Below are 13,009 nucleotides of genomic sequence, written 5' to 3'. Positions count from 1 at the left end.
TTCCAGCCCCGGGGCAGGAGTGACCTTCTCTTAACAATAAACATTTCCAAGCCTGTTGGCGCAGTCTCAGTCAAGAATTGCTCAGCTGAATTCCTTTCCCCAGTCTTTGGTATGAGGAAGCACCATTTCTTTTTAGCACATGGTTCACTTGGTTCTTCAGACATAGCCATTCAAAATAATCACCACGAGATGATATTGATGTTGTGAGGGAAGAGTGTCAGAGGAATTCAAACAAGGCTCCTCTCTCTGTAAATGAGTGAGTGGAAATCACACACGGAACTGTTCAGCTTCTAAATTTCCACACTGATGATCAGCTGTTTCCACCAAGTGGAAGAGAAAAAAAAACCCTACTCTCAGAGTAGTAGTAAATGGGGTAGAGTTAGATATCCACAACTCTATGCTGCTCACTGCTGATACCACCCCACCACTGACCTGAGGATCATGTATTGCCCTCTTTGGACAACAGCACAGCCATCTCCACTTTTCCCCTTCACAGCTGAAGGCATCTAGCTGTTCCATGGGGAAGCAGCCAATGAAAGGCAACTGCTGGATGTAGCTAGGGTCATGGTAATTTATGGACACCAGGGGCAAAATGGGGAGAGTAAATCAGCACCATGCCAATGCCGTGACATCATTTCCAGTACAAGTGCTATGGTTTTACCATAGAGTTTGGGGTGAATCCTAGAGCATTAAGCAAACAAACTGATGTCATTTCTGGGTTGAAGCCAGAAGTGACATTGTAGTGGTGGTGCAATGCTGTTTGTGGTGATTCAGCAGTTGCCAGTACAAGGCTGGCAGCCCTATCCCCAATACTGGTATCAGGAGAGGAGACATACACATTTTCTTAATAAATAATGGAAGACTCAGGAAAACTATTAGAGATGTGATGACTGTGGAAGGAAAACGGGGCCACCTTCAAGTGTTAGAAAGCTTGGGCAAATGCTTCAGCCTCGGGATTCTCAAAAGGCCTCCAAAGTCTAATCGAGACCAGAATCCCTAACTCAATGCAGCCTCCGTCTCATTCACTAGTATCCCAGTTAAGTCTTCCTATTCAAACTCTCAGCTTTGCTGCTGCTGATTTCCTGTTTCATTTCCATCTTGATTGTGTTAATGGTGAAGTGGTCTGCTGAAGCGCAGGCATGCAAACCCCTCAACGGTTCCAATCAGTTTGGCCTGGGAGGAATGCTCTTTTCTTAGGCTGCTTTATGTAGCAGTGGTGACATGACAGAGAACGACACAGGAGGACCAGGCAGTCAGACCTACATCGTGGGACTCTCCTTTAACAGTGCACTGGGAAGAGGGGAAAGGAGCTTTTGATTTACCTCCGACCCTGCCTTCACCAACAGAAATAGCAGTAGGGCTGGCTTTTTTGCCCCTTTGCTCTGGTTCCACATGTCTTTCCTAGGTAGAGAAAGGGGGTAAAAAGCCTACCATCGCTGCCATTTCTGCAGGCAACAGTGAGGTGGGAGGCAAACTGGAATCTCCTTCCCCACCTTACAGTGCTCTCTCTCAGTGCTGAGCATTGTTTAACGTGAGTTCCACGATGTACGTCTGACTGTGAGTCAGACTCATAACCCAGCACATGTTGAGCATATTGTGTATTTTTTCTCTCACAGAAAGGAGGGGGGTGCGCCCTCTGGCCCTGCCCCACAGCATCTATGCTCCCAGACAAACGTCCACAGAACCCTTATGCACATACACACACAGGCTTTGTATACACATTTGAGAACATTGCAACAAGAAGCAGGGACGCTATCCCAACCAATGCGAACACTTGCATACACCTCTGGCTCCCTGCAAACATTTCCCAGTATACACATTCATCCAGGGACAGAGGCAACTGATCAGACCTATACAGTTTGGACATAAGATATCTACAGATATTTTCAGAGACTGTGATTCTGTGTGTGCCATTTTTTAAAAAAAAAAAATCCTGAAGCCAGCCTTCCAAAGCTCCTTGCTTTTATATAACTTTTAATTAATGTTATGTATTGTTAATAATCCCAACACTCTGTGATTTCTTAGAAACACCATTGCAATGAAGAGGAAAGAGGAGTGAGCCAAAGCTCAATTCCATTGTTTGCAACGGGTTTCCGTCTTTGGCCATTTTATTTTTGCTTCAGCCAGCCCACTTCGGTGGTTTTTGACATATTTCAAAGGGATTGCAAATGCTGTTTAAAGAGGCCTTGCTTTCCAGCAAAATTTGGAAGCCATGGGATGAGATTAAAGAAAAGCATTTCTAAGGCAAGACAGCTAAAGACGGCTGCCCAATAATATGACCTTCAAGCTACTCTTTTGTCTTCAAACGTGAGCGGCGTGCTTGCTGGCACTTGCCAGTGTGCCCTCCAACCTCCATCGTGTCTGGCAAATGGCTTGCAGTGCTTTGCTTAGACAAAACATGGGGGAGGAGTTCTGTTGACACAGCAGTTAGTAATGCCATTAAAAGAAAATTGAACATTAAATGTGGGAAATCTGTGCTTTGAACAAAGACATGCTATTTAATACTTGCTTTCGCCGACTCCTGAAAATGTGTTCCAACCCAGGAGCTCACAGACACACTCATGTTGTTACTGTGTAAAGAGCCAGTTCCTATTTCTTTCCTAACTACATTTTTTCTATCATTACCTGCATGTGATAAAGAATCCCATGAAATAGTACAAGATGGGCTCTGATCACAAGTAAGTCATTGGGAAAGTCTCAGAAGACCCTAATCATTATGATTTCCTTTAGAAAGACCACTAAAATGAGATACTCATATTTCTTCTAATACTCACTAACATATACTGAGCAACAGTCAATCCATTTCGCTTTGCATGCTCCAGTACCCTCCCAGCTGGACTACTGTAGTGCACTCTGTCTGGGGCTGCCCTTGAAAGTTTCAGAAGCTGAAAGTGGTCCAAAATACAATGGCGCAAAGAAGGATTTTTGATGTTAGCTGCAGGCAACATAGAACACTGATTTTATGTGATCTTCGTTGGTTAGTAACTAATTTGTTTCCAGGCTAAATTTAAGATACAGATGCTCACCTTTAAAGCAATTTATGCTTTAAGCTTAGGATACTAGAAGGTTCATATTGTCTTCCCCATTTGTTAAGATAATCTTTGAATGTTTTCATCTATTAGGCCAGGGGCCACGGCAGAGATCACCCTCAGTGGTGGACCCCAAATTATGGAACCAGCTGACCACCAGTTTTGCCAGGTTCAGAATTTTAAATAGACTTTAAATAAATCTTTGTAATACAAGTTTCTGTGATTAATATGCCTATTTGATTTTATCAGCTTAAGGTTTTTTTGCTTGTTCCTGTCTTCTGACATTTCTAATTGAAGTTTTAGATGATACTTTTTAATTTGCTGTTTTCCACCTTGAAACTGTATAGAAAGATTTTATAGTTTGTAGCGTGATGTAGTGGTGAGAATGTCAGACTCCAGTCTGGAAGAGCCAAGATTGAATCCCTACTGTGCATGGAAGCTTGCTGGGTGACTCTTTCTCAGCCTAAATAAACAGGGTTGCTGTTATGAAGATAAAATGAAGAAGTTGCTTTGGGTTCCCATTGAGGAGAAAAGGGAAGGCAGGCAGGCAGGCAGGCGGGCAGGCAGCTTTTTTTCAGTGGGAACACGGTGGAACGGAATTCCGGCACCTCTTAAAAATGGTCACATGGCAGTGGCCCAGCCCCCTGATCTCCAGACAGAGGGGAGTTTAGATTGCCCTCCACGCCAAGTGGTGCAGAGGGCAATCTAAACTCCCTTCCGTCTGGATATCAGGGGGCGGGGCCACCAGCCATGTGACCATTTTCACCTAGGGCGATTTATACTTTTAAAAACATCCCCCTTGTTCCAGCTGACCCAAAGTGATGTCATTGTGTGGTCTCTTTTCCCAGAAAAAACCTCTTTTCCCAGAAAAAATGCCCTGCATACATACGTACATACATACATACATCATTAAGGTCTCAATACAAATACAGGGAGATACAATCTGTAAAAATTATGTGTGTACCCAGCAGGGTGATGTAAGCTAGTCCTCGAATGCCACAGCCAAACTGGTTCAAGGGGCAAGTAAGCTCCAATATTAGGAACAAATTCTTTGTATGCCATCAGCTTGTATAGAAAAAAAAGTTACACTTCAAACACATGTTCACAAAAGCAAATGCTCCTACATCTTGAGCTGATAATCAGAGTTCATTGTATAAACTTGTGTGGTTTCCTAGAGCTCTATCTTAAAACAGTCTAAGTCTTTTGCATCCATATTCTCCCTTTTCCTTTGATTTTTCTGCCCAAAGCTATGAAAAAGAGTAAGAAGTTTCAGCGTTGTGGTCTGGAAGTACTTAACTTTAGTTTATATAATTGTTACATTAGGAAAGAGGGGCGGGACTTTGCTTGCTGGAACTCCCTTTGATCAAGGTTTCCCTAGAAAATCCCTGGTAACTGGTTGCTATCATTCAGGGACCTCTTGAAAACATCTAGACGGACCTGCTGAGAAGGTGCCTTTTCAGCACAGATCCTAGAATAAGGAAATAAACAGTTGTAAACCCTAGAGAATCCTTTATGGAAAACTAGGTAGTGTCTGTAGTCCTACAGGTGGGAAAGAAATTCAGAGAAACACCCAAGAAAAAATATATTGTACCCAGAAGTTTAAAAACGGTCATTATACAAGTAGGCTTATTATAACAGGAAAGGAGTGGGTGGGTTAAAAAGGGAGAACATAACGACACAGAGACTTCCAAATAAAAGGCAATAAAGTTGTTCCAGCTCAGCTAAATATACTTTTCCTAGGGAGAGCCAATGTGGCATAGTAGTTTGGGTGTTGGACAAGGATCCGGGAGGCCCACGTTCAGACCCCCCCCCCTCTACCATGGTAGGTCACTGGGTGATGTTGGGCTAGTCACACACACTCAGCCCAACCTACCTCACAGGGATGTTGTGAGGATAATATGGATGAGAGGAGAACAATGCAAGCTGCTTTGGGTGTCCACCAGGGAGAAAGGCAGTCTATTAATGTAGTCAATAGTTCAAGGTATTGGTTATCACATACAAAGCTCTTCGCGGCCTGGGCCCGGCATACCTACAGGACCGCTTCCCTCTCTATGTTCTTCCATGGCAGCTTCACTCATCTGAACAGGGTCTCCTGCAAGTGCCACCCTGCACATGGGCAAAATCAACAGCAGCCCAAACATGGGCTTTCTCTGTGGTGGCCCCTACCCTGTGGAATGGCCTGCCCGAGGAAGTCAGGAAAGCCCCTCTCTCCTAGCTTTCTGCAAACGATGCAAAACCAAATTATTTTAAAAGGCTTTTGTATTGTAGGGAGGGGCTCCAAGATGCTAATGAGTTCGGGACCATAGACTTCACTATTATGTTGCCTTATCTACTACCTATTGTCTTAAATATGTGCTCCTATGAGCTACCTGTGCTTCATGTGGTCTAATGTCAGCCTTAGAATTGCTTACGTTCTGTTTCAGCAACTCTGTATTGGATTCTTACTAATGCTATGTCTTTGTAAAATTGTGTTTATTTACCCTATGGCAGTGTTTATGGAAATGTCCTTGAAACTGACAGTACTAATCTCACGCTGTGTAATCTGCCTTGAGTCTCAGTGAGAAAGGCGGACTATAAATGATAGAAATAAATAAATCAAATGTATTGTATCAGACAGACATGGACTGATAAATTTGAAGGGGGGATTTCTTAATACATTCTCTTGCAGCAAACACATCCACCAAACACAGGACCATCCTCTGGCCTTCTGGGTACTCTTAACAAAATGGGAAGCAGAAGATGATGTCAGCACAAGCCCATGGTCGTTTCATCACCAGTGAATGCAGCCAGTGTCTTCAAGCTCTAGAATTAAACAGATTATATAATTTGCTTGTACTCCCCCACCCCATTGTACTATTGTAAACTAACTCACAGTCACAATGTGAAATTTACACATGAATCCTAATGAAGCCTCCGTTACCTGGGAGATGGTAAACGGTGAGGGGGTGGCGGTGGAGAATTTTCTGCTGTTTTGTTTTGTGACAGTGATCCAAAGAAAAGGAAAATCATGTAGAGGAGATAGTAAACTGCAATCCTCTTTCCTGGATAGCTCTGAATCAAATGGAATTTACTTCTGAGTAGACCTCCTCAGGCTTGCTCCCACAATCCGCGGCAGCCAAAACAACAGTCTAGTGGCACTTTAAAGACAACTGGGTTTTGACTCACAAAATTTTCTTTCATAATATTGTACATGTGCCTAAGATAGGCCACACAATACTTTTGTGTTATTTTATAAGAGAAAATATGTGTTTGTGATCATATTTTAAATGAATACAAATTCTGATGGACAAAAACGCTGCCAGACACATTGGTCAACTAGAAGCATTTGTAACATCGTGCCATTATTCAGACCAACTAAAAGGCACAATGTAGTAAGCCATTTTTTTGAGTTTACCATAACTCTTTTTTAGGACAGATGTTAAGCAACAAAATAAAAAACAGGAAGGGGTGCGGGTGGGATACACTGCTGGGCGTGGTAAAATGCCCATGTCTGCAGTTTGTAATATTGTAACATGGAATATGGGCAGTATTCGGCAGCCTTCATTAGACTACACTATGCCCAGTGCAAAAAGATGTGCAATGTGTAGCAAGGCAAAGGAGCAACGGCTAATGTTCCTTTGAAAACAGGAATGCCAGTAGTTATTCAGACCTGTCTCTATGGTTGTAATCCTAAGAATACTTTCCTGGGACGCTTCTGAAAAGTCCGGTTTAGGATTGTTCTGTAGCAATAATTGGAACATGAGCACCTTGGCAAGGCTGACAGCAGAATTAAAAACATGGTAACTCTTTATACAGCAAAGCTGGAGATTTATTTTCCATAATGAACTAGTGTAAAAAAAAAACCCAAACAGGATAGATAGTATTACCTAGTTATGGGTGTATTCTTTTCAAAATCCCATCCTTAGGTTGTAGAAAGCCATCTTCTTCCAGTTGTAAGATTCCTCTTCTCAGTGGATACATTTCATATTTTCCAGAGCAGATGGTACTTATAAGATGTTATCTTCTAGCAAGATCAACATTTGCAGAAAATATTGCAAATTCTTATATATGACACCAAGTTAAAATGCAAGTAAAACGGACTTAGGATATATCCAAATAACAAATCCAGACACTAGTTAAACAGGAGCGCTTAGATTTTATGCCCATTTAGACCTACTGAAATCTATGGCTCTATCAGCTGGAATCCAATGATTTGTACCATTTTAATTGGATTTTAACTATGTCCTACCGCAACTTTTTTAATCCTCTAGTCACTTAAAATTCTGATACAGGGTGGTGGATGTGGCAGAGCAAGATATACAGAGGCAGCCAAACTGCAGGGGAGAAGAGAGTTAGTTGTAAAAATACACCTGGAAAGAGGAGTGGGAAAGGAAAACTAACACTGTGGTGGCAGCTGTTGCTGAAACAATGCTATTTTAATCTGAATAGCCCATTAGATCTCCAATGGCCAATCAGAAGCTCTGCTGGTCAAGATCCTTACCTGGCCCCACCTACTTTCTAAAACATTTGGTGGGCAACAGGAACATTTTTGGCAGGTGCCATGGCGCCCATGAGCACCATATTGGGGACCCCATTCTACTGATTCTCTATTAGTGCCATAGAATTAAAAGAAGTGGATATAACAAGAGTATGAAGAATGAGACATCTAGCCTGATGGAAAGCTGCCTGTCTTCAGTCCATTCACTTCATGTTTCTTCTATTACCATCTCAATTAAGCTGCATGGCAGACCCTCTTGACATGCCAGCCTCCAGTCCCTACCTGCACTTCCTTTCCCCAATACTTGTTGTACAGCCTGGTTCTCAAGTTCATGTAACAAACAGAAAAGTGTTGGAGTTGTGGCAAGAGCGAACAAGGGGGCAAGACAAGTGGACTGAATCATCACATCTGGTGTAGACCACAGGCCGCCTGCGGAGGACAGAAATAATCACCCACGGTCTTACAGGTTACATCTGAATCCTACCCTTCATGTACTTTCCCAACTACCTTTAGCGACAAAATACTTCTAAATTATACTTAAAGAAAAGATTTTTTTTTTACAAGCATGGGATCCTTTCTCTTCTTTTATAGATCAGGAAAACTGATTTTTTAAATAATTTTTATAATTAATTTATTGTACTGTATGCATGCTGTGAGCCACCCTAAGCCCATTCATGAAGAGGGTGGGGTATAAATAAAATAAAATAAATAAAACTAACTTGAAAGGACTTTAAACTGTAAACCTTTGATATTAAAAAAAATCCATGTATGAAAAGCACAAGATTCTTCCTGTCGGAAAAATTTTCTAGAGTTACTTTTTCTTCCCCCTTTAACTTTGCTTCTTTTTAATTGCTGTAGTGTTATGCATGTGGGAGCACCAAACACATAAATAGCTATTTTTTGCCCGTTCTTAACCTCCCTTCTTCTCCATTTTACCTTATCAATTTGTCTCCCCCTCAGCTGCTGCTGTCAGATGTATGAAATGGTTGCTATGGGACCACCCCTGTGTCTACAGGCAAAGTAAAGCTACCTACCACTTTGAGGAAATTGTGACCCGCCATGGTATATTTAAAGAAAACAAAAGCAACATATGAGACATCCTTCCACTTATTGGTTCGAGTAGTAACAGAGGTAAGTCTGGTTACATGGACAAGTGACAGAAACAGCCCCGGATATCACTAGTTATTCCAAATATTTTATTTAATTTATTTAAAACATTTCTATGCCGCCTTTCCTTCCAAATGGGGTCCCCGAGGCATCAAATAACAAAATAATTTCAACATTAAAACTTTTAAAATCAAGTATATATAAAATACTTCAGTAAAACATACAAAAAACACACAACACCAAGAGCAAGGAAGACAGCCAACCAAAGTTATTGGGGGCATGCCAAAGAAAACAAAAAAGGCTTCACCTGCTTGCAGAAGACAACAATAGAAGGAGACAGACAAATCTTCCTGGGAAGGGAGTTGCAATGTTTTGGTGCTGCAACTTTCTCGAGTTGCCACCCATCTAGCCTCCAAAGATGACCAGAGTGGAAGGGAAGTTTCCTATTGAAGAAGGTGGTCCTTAAGGTATTCTGGTCCATACAGGACTTTGAAAGTCAATACCAGCTGCCTGCACCTTAAATTGGCCCCAAAGCAAATCGGGAGCCATTGTAGATGGAACAAGATGGGAGTTGATACAGCCCCTACGACCCACTCCAGTCAACATTCTGGCCACACCATTCTGTACCTACTGTAGCTTCCAGAAAATCTTCAAGGAGAGGCCCAGGTAGAGCACTGCAGTAATATAAAATAGATGTTACCAGTGCAAGATCTCCCCTCCTCCCCAGGAAGGTTCACAGCCAGCTCAACTGGTGAAAGGTACCCCTGGCTACTGCTGCTACTTGTTTATCCAACAGGAGGATGGGGTCCTGATGTACCCCAAGCTACAAACCTACTCCATTAGGAGAAGTGCAATGCCATCCAGAAAAACATGGGCTAAAGACAGAACCTTGCAGAAACCTGGGCTGAATCCACACACCCACAGAGCATCCTGGTGTTGCGCTAAATGTTTGCTAAACACCCGGAAGCGTAGCGTCTTTCTGGCGCGATTTCTGAATTCGCTAGAAAGACGCTACACTTCCGGGTGTTTAGCAAACATTTAGCGCAATGCCGGGACGCTCTGCGGGTGTGTGGATTCAGCCCTGTAGACCAGAGGCCAAGGGGCAGAGCAGCAGCTCCTAGAACTACACTGAAATCTACCTTCAAAGTAGGACCCAAACCACCACAGAGCAGTGCCTCTGAGTCCCAGTCCTGAAAGGAGGTACAAAATGAGACGGAAGGTATTGAAAGCTGCCAAAAGGCCCAGAATGAACTAGTCCTCACTCTCTATCTATCTCCCAGTGCGTGTCATCCTCCAGGATGGCCAAGGCTGTTTGGTACCATAACCAAGACTGAAACCAGTAGCCTTGTCAGATACTTGCTGATGGTGTGCAGCCTCCTGGCAATTGTAGCCTCTGCCCTCCGATCATTGGCAATTATCAGGAAGAGGCAGGCTGCCCACAGATTGCCCGCCATTAGCAGAAACTGGAAGGCAGACCAGGGAAACAGGTATGAATGTGCCCTTGTTTCCAGCTGACATCATTACTTCCACTTTAGGCATTAGCCCAAAACTTAGCAGAGAACACTGTATTTGGGGCCAATTCCTAAATAATTGACCCTGGTGTGATGTGGTTGCTTAATAATAACATTCAATTTATATACCGCCCTTCAGGACAACTTAATGCCCATTCAAAGCGGGTTACAAAGAATGTTATTATTATCCCCACAACAAACACCCTGTGAGGTGGGTGGGGCTGAGAGAGCTCCAGAAAGCTGTGACTGACCTAAGGTCACCCAGCTGGCTTCAAGCAGAAGAGTGGGGAATCAAACCCGGCTGTCCAGATTAGTCCTGCGCTCTTAACCGCTACACAAAACTGCCTCCAGATTGTACTAGAAGTGGCATCATTGGCAGGCACCACAGAGTGCAATCGCACTTTGTGGTCACACAAGGTAGGAAGCCTACTGCTCCCCCCTCCCACTGGTTGCCAGGAGAGACCTAGTAACCCTGTTAATCAGAAATCCCTGAAGTTGATCAGCCACAATTCATCAGTCACTTTGCTCAGGAATGGTACGTTTGAGACTGGATGGTAGTTATTCACCTCTCCTGGGTCCAGAGCAGATTTCTTTAGATGTGAATGCACCACTGCCACATCAAGCCAGGGACGGCCCTCCTTGTCTCAGAGAAGCATTGACTGCCTCCCAGACCTCGTCTGTCAGCTCCCCTCCAGCAAATTTAAGTAGCCAGGAAGGCAAGGGTTGTCCAAGCAAGTGCTAGGTCTCAGACTTCAAAAAATTGACCACATCCTCAGACTGAACAAGTTGAAAAGTATCCCACAGAACTGGACAACTCAGCATCATGGGGCCTTCCAATCCTGTCACTGTTGATGTAGGCTCCAAGAGATTTTATCTGCAAAGTGTTTGGCAGAATCATTGCCGTGGGCTCCAGAGCAGTCCACTGCCTCTTGTAAAGTAGGCTCAAACCCAATAGGCCCCAGAAGAATTCTGCAGGTCTACATTGTGTGGGTGCAATGATGGCAGAGAAATATTGTTTCTTCGCTGCCATCAGAATCACAGAGTAGGCTTCAAAATGAGCTCTAGCATATACCATACCAATGGGATCATGAGGGGAAATAGCGCCATGAAGATGCCACCATTCTGTGAGTTCTGCATGATTTTGTGTGACGGTTAAGACGTGTGAAAACGGCCCATGTCGGATTTGTCCCGAGTCTGTCTCCACTGTCACTTTATACATGTTTATCTTTTCATCATCTGCAGCTCATTGGTAAACCAAGGGGCTGCCTGGGCTCTTAGACCTGAGAGAGGATGCCTAGGTGCAATTGTATTATTCCTCATTCCAGAGGTCCACCAGGGCATCAATAGGAGCACCAACCATATCAGCAGGAAAATCCCCATATGCCATCTGAAAACCAATTGGATCCATCAGGCTACAGGGATGGATCATCTCAATCGATCCCCCACCCCCACAGTGTCTTGGTATCACAGTCTAAACCCCAGCAAATAGTGATCTGCCCCCCCCCGCCAGCTTCAGATCACCTTCTTCCAGCCAGTCACCAGCAATAAAAGGAAGAAAATGGTGGTCCAGGTTGAAACCAGCCACAGGGAACAACCTGCTTGTAGATCCTAACCCACCAGTTAAAAATCCAGGTATAATGGAGTATCCTTTAGCACTCTATCTCAAAAAATGAATCAGACAAATAGTTTCTTCTATACCGCCTGCTTTAACAAAGTAGTTAAAGGTGAAACTTTGGCCCTTGTTTTTGCCAAGATGTTACCTCAAGGGGGGGCCAGTTTGGTCTCATGGTTAAGAGTGGCAGGACTCTATTCTAGAAAGCTGGGTTTGATTCCCCACTCCTCCGCTTGAAGCCAGCTGGGTGACCTTGGGTCAGTCACAACTTCTCGGAGCTCTCTCAGCCCCACCCACCTCACAGGGTGATTGTCATGGGGATAATAACAGCACACTTTGTAAACCGCTCTGAGTGGACGTTAAGTTGTCCTGAAGGGAAGTATATAAATCAAATGTCGTTATTGTTGTTATAAAAGTCCTGTTCTCATCCTTCCCACTGTCTACCTCTCATCACAGTGGCTTGGTATGGAGAGAAAAGACGTCCTAACCACTCTAGAATGATATGCGGAAAGAAAGATGGGAATCTCAAGACAGTAATTCAGAGCTGAATTCACAATTGATATTGGCTTTATTGGCTGACTCAGATCTCCCAATTTAATTAAGTGATAGACAGGAATAGAGGAGAAGCGCACTTGCAATTCAGTGAGAGGATGTGAAATTCCTCTTAATTAGATTTCTGTAACTAAATTGCCTGTTCTGCTTTCATAATAAAATTGCTGCCTAAGTTCTTCCTAAAGACTGAAATTACACTTTGATAGGAAATTTCATCTACAACTTGTATTGTCTAATTTAACATTTGTCTTGTCTACCTGAAAGCACTCAGAGTGAATTACTAAAATTATTTATACCACATTAAAACAAAAAGCTCTGGGGAAACATAACCTCAGTAGTTACTTTAAAAGTGGGACTTTTATTCCAGAACTGAGGGTGAAATCATGCAATTTTTCCCTGTTGATTTTTGCAGTTACAAGGCAGCTGGAATTAAGAAGATTCAAGTGGGAGACCCGCAAGGACTTGTGGGGGAATCTCATTTTCCCCTCCTCCACCATGTCCTCTTTCGTTTCCCTGGCCCCCATAGCCTCTCTCCTGTCTCCCATTTGCTTCTCTCCTTCCCACCCACCTTTGTCTACCCTGCCTTCATCTTTCCTTCCCCCTGCTCCGGCAGCCTTTCTATGGCCGAGTTGTGTGGTGCTATTTGAGCTAGGCCCAGTTGCATAGTGAGCATAGAATCATACAGTTGGAAGGGGCCTTACAGTCCATCTAGCCTAGACTA

The sequence above is a fragment of the Eublepharis macularius genome, chromosome 1, assembly GCF_028583425.1.
Source record: "Eublepharis macularius isolate TG4126 chromosome 1, MPM_Emac_v1.0, whole genome shotgun sequence".
NCBI classification, from domain to species: Eukaryota; Metazoa; Chordata; class Lepidosauria; order Squamata; family Eublepharidae; genus Eublepharis; species Eublepharis macularius.
Note: the sequence above shows the minus strand (reverse complement) of the source record.